This window comes from Eschrichtius robustus, chromosome 17, assembly GCF_028021215.1.
Source record: "Eschrichtius robustus isolate mEscRob2 chromosome 17, mEscRob2.pri, whole genome shotgun sequence".
Classification (NCBI taxonomy): Eukaryota; Metazoa; Chordata; class Mammalia; order Artiodactyla; family Eschrichtiidae; genus Eschrichtius; species Eschrichtius robustus.
Genome location: NC_090840.1, coordinates 8,364,379 through 8,371,977, shown reverse-complemented (window position 1 = coordinate 8,371,977; position 7,599 = coordinate 8,364,379). Strand labels below are relative to the sequence as shown.

Below are 7,599 nucleotides of genomic sequence, written 5' to 3'. Positions count from 1 at the left end.
AATCCAGCCTAAAGTTGTAGTGGTTTCCTCGTATCTACTGATACTAACCCAAATTCATCGCGTGTACCGGAGTGGTGGCTGTGCTCATTGTATTCTACAGATACCGAGCCAGCTTAGCTTCTGGAAGGTTACTACAAACCCCGAGCCAACGTAGCTTCTGGAAGGTTACTACAAACCCCGTACAGGATAAACTCAATGCCCACGGCGTCCAGCAAAGAATTAAGCATCTGACCAAGTGCTCCCTGGGAAAAACAGCTGCATCAATGAAAACCTGAAAAGATGAACCAGGCAAGTCGCTAAGGAGTATTTGTTGATGAGGTCTCACCTTTCAGAGCACCAGCAAAAGCTCTCACCTGAGCCTTCTGTCTGGACACCGTACACAGGCGCATCAGGACAGTCAGCCATTTGTATACGCTGGTCCTGCATCTGCAAAGTCAACCAACAGTAGATGGAAAGTATTCAAAAAAAATTCCAGAAAATTCCAAAAAGCCAAACTTGAATTTGCCGTGCTGTCAACTATTAGCATAGCATTTACATTGTATTAGGTATTATAAGTAATCTAGAGATGATTTAACGTATACGGGAGGGTGTGCGTAGGTTATATTTGAATACTACTCCATTTTATATAAGGGACTTGAGCATCCTCAGATTCTGGCATCCATGAGGGGTCCTGGAATCAAATCCCCTCGGATACCGAGGGACCACGGTACCTTAGAATGCAGTTTGCGGGTCCATAGAGCTTAACTCTGTTCAAAATCATATTACGGGTCTGCGAAAAAGATGCATAAAGCACTATGTTTTGAAGTGCTTGATCTGTCAGCGTGAAAAATTTTTTTGTGTCCAGATATGTGAAGCGAAATAGAAGACGGCTACAGCCACTAGTAACCACATTGTGCACACGACCATAATGCTGCACAGACCTCAGTGCTACGTTATGCTTTACCCGGGATCCAGCCATTAGGTCAGGGCCAGGCTGGAGAACCTCCCGAGGCCTCGTTTAGCGAACTGTCAACCCCCCTCCACACACACACACACACACACACACACACACCACCACCACCACCATCACCACCAAGGCACACCACCTTCCCCGCAGGGAAGATAAGCCTCTGCTCTTCGAAATAACAGAAGTGGTTTTGGAATACCAGAGTATCCCGACAGCCGAATTAACTTTCTCACCTCCTGTGTGAGTTTGCAAGGGTTGCCGTCACAAAGAATCATAGACTAGGAAACAGCAGAAATGTATTGTCTCACAGTTCTGGAGGCGAGAAATATGAGATCAAGGTGTCAGCAGAATTAGTTCCTTCTGGGGGCCCTGAGAGAAGGGCCTTTCTCCTTGGTGTGTAAATGGCCATCCTCTGTGTCCTAGCGTGCTCCTCCCTCTGTGCGTGTCTGTGTCCTAATCTTCCCTTCTTGTAAGGACACCAGTCATATTGGATGAGGGCCCGCCCTAATGACCTCATTTAACTTGATTACCTCTGTACAGACCCTGTCTCTGTCTCCAAATAAGGCCACATATTGAGGTACTAGGGGGTTAGAATTTCAACACGTGAATTTGGAGGGGACACAATTCAGCCCATAACGCCTTCCTACAGGGATTTTGGTGTCAGATAGCACAACCTTTAGACACTTTGTTTCTGGTTTTCTCCGTAAAAGAATAAGCCAAACAGATTAAAGGCTGAGTTTGGGGGAGCTAATTCATACCCGTGTTTCTTTGCCAACTCCTTTATATTCAGTAGAGGAAAAAACCCATGAAACAAATTATTATATTAGACAGGAGCTAGAAAGCCATAATGCTAAGGTGGGTAGACCAGGATGCAAGAGGGTGACTCCAGGCCACGGCACACGGACTGCGTGCTGGCCGGTTGGAGAAGCCTTGGGGAACTTGCCCGAAAGCAGGACCGTGACATAACTGTCACAAAGTGGATCCTCCCGGTAATACTACCAACACAGTGTGAAGTGCACCGTCAAGATATCTAGAAGAGTTTGCCTTCAGTCACCAGATGAAGCAAAGGTGATTCCACCTTGAATGTTAATGACCCGACCAAAGAGTCTGATTTTTCCTCTGAGTAGCAAGGAGGAAGGCTCTCCAGCCCTGGGTCCTTTAAGAATGGGATTTTCTGCATTAAATGCAAGCTCAGTAACAAACCCATCTAGCACCGTTCCGTCTGCTTTTCTTGAACCAAATGAAGGCTGTTACTTAGTTGTGACTCTTGCCTGGAAAATAAAGTGGTCTTACAATCTCCAGAGATCTCTAACTTCACACGTGCAGAAGAACTATAAATTATGTGCTTTTGTTCCCAACCCGGCAACTGCTTCCTTACACTTCTTTCCTGTGCAAACATCTGAAGAAAATGCTTGGAAACTGTGGGGAATGGTGCTGTAGGGAGAGAGGCTTCCTTTTAAGGAGAGGGAAGGAGAGTTCCTCTGGAGGATGAGAAAAACATTCTCTGAACTGTGGGGCTTGGTGAGGTGAACTTAACTTTTAAGAGGTGGTTCTAGCATCTGATTTGAATTGATTAATACCAGTGAAAATCTCCCTGCGAAAGCACAATATAGACCATCCCAAACTCAGCAAAAAAAAAGTCCAAAACCCCATCTGTTGCTATGTTGAACCATTTGACTGGGAAAGGAGGTGGATGACAAATTAGAAGTCTCACACATAAATACCTACACTGAGTCCTCTGCTTGGGACCCTCGTTGGGATATATGGATTACTATGTTCTTAAAAATCTGTGAAAGCGTGTGAGTGGCACATTTATGGAACTTTAGTGAAGCAACATAGATTAAGCAAAGGTGTCAGAGAAGTTTGAAGTAAGGAACATTTTAATGCTGCTTTGAAGGGATTTCCCTCCTAAAACCCATAGAATTATCACTTGACGGTTGTTTATTTGCTAAACGAGATGATTACATTGAACATAGTTTAAACCAACCTCTAAAACAATGGATGGTTTGCAGTTGCCCTGACCACGCCAGAATTCAACTCCGTCTTAGAGTGTCGAAGGGAAAAAATTTCCCTGGGAATAAAATACTTTTTAAAACATCGCACATGGCAAGATTCGGCGTTGTCTTTATCCGGGAAATCATGCTCTTGGCGCATCGGCAGTCACTGTCTCTGCGCATCAATGTCCTCTTTAAACAGTGTCGTGCAAGAGCAGAGACTGGCGTTTGGTAATGAAGGAATGGCTTCCCAGATCAGCCGGGTAAACAGCAGTTTGATTAGATCATCTGGCCTTTAATAAAGAAGAATGGAAGCAGCAGAACTGCTAGCCGACCAAACCGTGTTGGCTTTGCAGGGGGAACAGAAAACCCTCCTCCGGCCTCGACAGCAAATCTCCCTGGGTTGTCCCCGCGACTTCAAGTTGACCCACAACGGCAAAGCCCAAGGGAGCAGTTAACACACGAGCTGAGAGCTCGGTCCTGCCTAGGATGTTTACAGTGACGAGCGCGATGCGGCCACACTGGCCTTCGGCGCCGCTCCCGGAGCTCCGGAGCCGGCGGTCGTGCCCGAACCGGCCGGTAGATGGCGCATCGAGCCTCCGACACAGCCTACTCGGCTTGGGCCGGCGAAACAAGCAAGGATTTTGATTCATCAAAAACATAAATTCTACTTGATGAACAATAATAATAAAGGAAATTGACTACTGGGCATCATAGAGATGAATTTTTAAAGCCCTGAAATCAAGTAATTTGAGATTATTTAATTTAATTTACTAAATTTGAATAACTGTGCAGTGTAATGATGCATGGCAGGGCATTTAGGTTTTATAGCTTCTAAATGCTCCTCTTTAGGGCGATTGCTCAGTTGCATGGTCGCCAGAGAACTCTGTCCCCATCTCCAAGCCCCGTAAACAAATCGAGGAAGGAATTACACGTTGGGAAAAGGGCAAGGGGAAATGTAGGAGGGGAGAGACAGCCCAGTAACAAAATTTCCCCTTTTCTCGAGCAATACACCACCTCAAAAGTACTCCAAGGCCAGTGTTGGAGACCTTCTTAACATAAGCACAGCAGCTGAGCCTAAGCTAAGGGCTTTCCAGGTGCTTCCTGAAGTAGGATCCTCATCTCTTAATAAAACAAATAAGAGCTACAACAATATTTATATTCACGTCTCAATTTTTTTAAGTTGGTGAATATGCATCTCTAATAGCTTCTAAACCAACAAATGAGGACACCGTAAAACTTAGAGATTCTGTTCATCTTTTTTTTTTTTTTTTCTGTTCATCTTTTGATCCACGAAAATTTTCTGCAAGCAGATGCAAAAAAGTCCTTTTCTAAAAGTTCAGCCCCCGCCTTCCCCTCCATGTAGCTCCAACGCACACGTTCTGTGCGCACAAACACGCATGTGTGTCTGCGTGCACACACACACGTATTGGTTCAAATATCTCCGAGTGTGAAAAATAAATAAATAAGGCAACTTCAAAAATCAAAATATATATATATATCTCCTGGTGTGTACACGTACATGGGGGGATACACACGCTGTCTGTGTACCCCTCTCCTCTATTGTTTTCAGCATAACTGATTTTGGCACCAGCGCTTTAGCACTTTGGAAGGGCCTTCATTAGCACTGGGACAGTGTCCAAAAAGAATCCAGAAAAATCAACACATGGCTGCTCTTGTTCTCACGATAAATGACAGCTTTGGTGGAAAACAACAACAGTCAAGAAGCAAAACAAAAACCAAAAAGCAACAAGAGTAGCGATAGCATGAATAGAGGAAGTCAGACATCACTAAACTCAGATTTTTTAAATTCAAATTTATTTATTTATTCCATTTTTACAACTCTCTTCCTTTGCCATTAACCCTCTGGGTACTTTCGCACCATTAAAAATATAAATAGTGCAAGTATATTAAAGACCTTAATGGAAAAAAAACCCAACAAGCATGGGGCTTATGTCTCTTTATAGACACAAACATGCTTATTACATTCTTTAAAATGTGTGAAAACATGTAAGGGGCACATTTATGTAACTTTACTGTTATGGTGTGGCATGAGCTGCCCATGAACTATATCAGCCCCCAATTGAAGGCTGTCCCTTGAGCCTTCCATACCAATAATCGACAGTTCTTCGGAACCGGGGTTCTGAAGAGATGAGCCTTTCTTGGAAACTAGAATCTCCCTAATTACCTGAAAGTCTTGTCTCAAAACCATTAATGGGAACTTTTGGGTAGTTCAGATGCCATGAGACTGTGTAAAGAAGGCAGTAATTTCTAAACTAGTCAAAAACCCAGTAACATTCAATATGTGTGTGTGTGTCCTCACACCGTACCTTAATAGGTTGATGATAAATCACACTTTGAAGGAAAGCAGTAACCAAACAAACTATAGAAGACTTTGATTCAAAGGGTTAATTCCTTTGCTTTTCAGCTGTCAAAACAATAGTGGAAAATTGAAGTGTGCGTGGCCCTTTAAGGCTCTAGGCTCTGCTCAGGAGACCAGGCAGCAAGGGAGAAAACCCCGTTGGGTGTTAAGAAAAGAGAAGTTATTGTGCTATTCATTCCTCTTTGCCTTCTCTTTCCTTTGCCTTCTCTTTCCTCAGTTTCTCAGTTAGACTTTGTGAGTTGTTTGTAATTGGAGGGTCTTGAAATTGTTCAAGGAAAAGGGAAAAAGGAACAGGGAAGCAGTGAAACAATGAAAAAAGAAAAAGAAGGGAGAAAGTACATGGGATTTGTAGGCATGTGTTTTCTCCCTTCTTTTCTTTTTTCTTTTAAAATTGTTTCACTGCTTTCCCCTTCCTTTTTCCCTTTTCCTTGAAAACTTTCGAGACCTTCCTTGCTTCAGGACAGAAAAAGGATGAGTGCAGGGTGAGCTAGAACCGCCTTGACGGGGAGCCCTGCAGGATGCTGGTGCTGAAGATCCAAAGGAGAAGGAGGCTGGATGTGAGGAGGTAGCAAGAGAAGCCTCTGAAAGAAACACATCTTAAGCTTTAAGACATCCTGGAAGAACAGCTCTGGAGTAACTCAGAATCAGGAACAGCCTGAGAGAGCAGATCACAGCAGAGAGGAAGCAGTGCATCTCCAAATTAACTCATTCCTTCCACAAATATTAATTCAGTGCCTCTCATGTGACAGGTACCCATTAAGCACTAGGCATGTGAAAGTAAACTAGCTACTTCTTCTCAGTGCCTTTCTTACGTAGAACATGGCCACCATCTTGTCTGAATTCAGACTCAGTCAGTGCACAAAATCCTCTGACTCAGGAGGCAGAGGTGAGAACCCTTGTGAGTCTGTGGACCAAGAGGAAATTGAGGCTATCTCTCCTGGTCACTGCACGCTGGACGAGCGCCCTCTCAGGAGCTCAGCGGTTATTCCAAACTCTAGCTTAAGAATCTGTGGATAACACTTCATCCTTAGAAATGGCTCCATTTCACCCCATTGCTGATCATTATTATGAATAAACTCATGTTGGACAGATTGTCTCGCTCTCCAAGAAGGACCAGAAAGCCGACTGACAGGTCTCCAAAAGGAGAGATTCCAAGTAGAACGGAGGCTACTTCTCAACAGCCTGTTCAATAACTCCACAATACGAGGACAGAAACAACCTGGAGTTTGGCAGGAAGACCAATGTCAACACGCTCTATATTTGCTTATTTATTGGCAGTTTGGAAGGCAGCCACAATTTATGGTCCTTCATTCCCAAATCGAGGGAGTGATGCTTCCTGCCAACAACACTTCCACACCACCTGACCAGTCTCTCTCTGCACAAGCCAGGAGGGGAATGGGTCCAGGACAGTCATCGTTAGCCGCCATGTTTGTAACATATTTAATGCCGCCTATACTCCCAAAGATGCCCAGTGGAGGAGAGAGTGGGCTGCAAGCTCCCCGACGTGGCTTAGCTCTCGCGGAAGGAAGGTTTGCAAGGGCAGAACCTGACTGTCCACACCCAGCCAGCCACACAACCGCAGTGCAGTCAAGCCCACACTGGCATTCTGTTTGCAAGGTGCAACTGGAGGGTTATACGAAGACCACGGAGAGGGCTCCAGAGAGTTTCAGGTCCATGTGGGTGAGGATACGTTTGGGAAAAATATCCTTCTGAGAAACAGCCAAGGACATCAAGATTTGTTTTAATGGAGCAAGGAGGGAAAGCTAGAACGGGGTTGTGGGACCTGTAACCGGCTTCAGAATGACACTGGGAGAGGGAGCCTGTCCTTGAGAGTAAGCAGTGGTTGTCAACCGCTGGCACAGCTGGAACAAGAGAAATTGGGACATCTGAGAGCTGGATAGGTCCTTAGCAATTCTCTAGTCTGACCTCTTCACTTGACAGACGATGAAGTTTATTTTTGAGGGAAAGGTTCTGGACTAGAAGTAGGTCCCCTAGGTCTAAATGGAGGGCTGGATTCTCACAATTGGCTGACACCAGCACCCAAAATATCAGTTTAGACATTATTAGAAGCACAGACATGTCACCAAAGGCACTCCAGCCACAGGTTAAATTCTAGATCAAGGTAAGCAAGTTTGTTCAGTCAGGAGCACAGCACACCCCTTGCCAGAAGTTGAGGGGCCTCCTGAAATCCTTATGATGGGATCAGACCACTCTTCGTGGACCACCGATTATACCGCTTCAGAAAGCAAAGGGACTGTGGGAAGAGGGTACAGGCC

General features: G+C 44.9%; 1 long non-coding RNA gene across 1 annotated transcript in view; it reads right to left on the bottom strand.

The window, feature by feature from the left end:
* Positions 1-334: 334 nt before the first annotated feature.
* Positions 335-7,599, bottom strand: part of LOC137751092 (uncharacterized) — a 30,019-nt gene continuing 22,754 nt past the window's right edge. Inside the window, exon 3 of the long non-coding RNA XR_011070688.1 lies at positions 335-426. This is a non-coding gene — a long non-coding RNA (uncharacterized lncRNA). The remainder of the gene's footprint in view (positions 427-7,599) is intronic.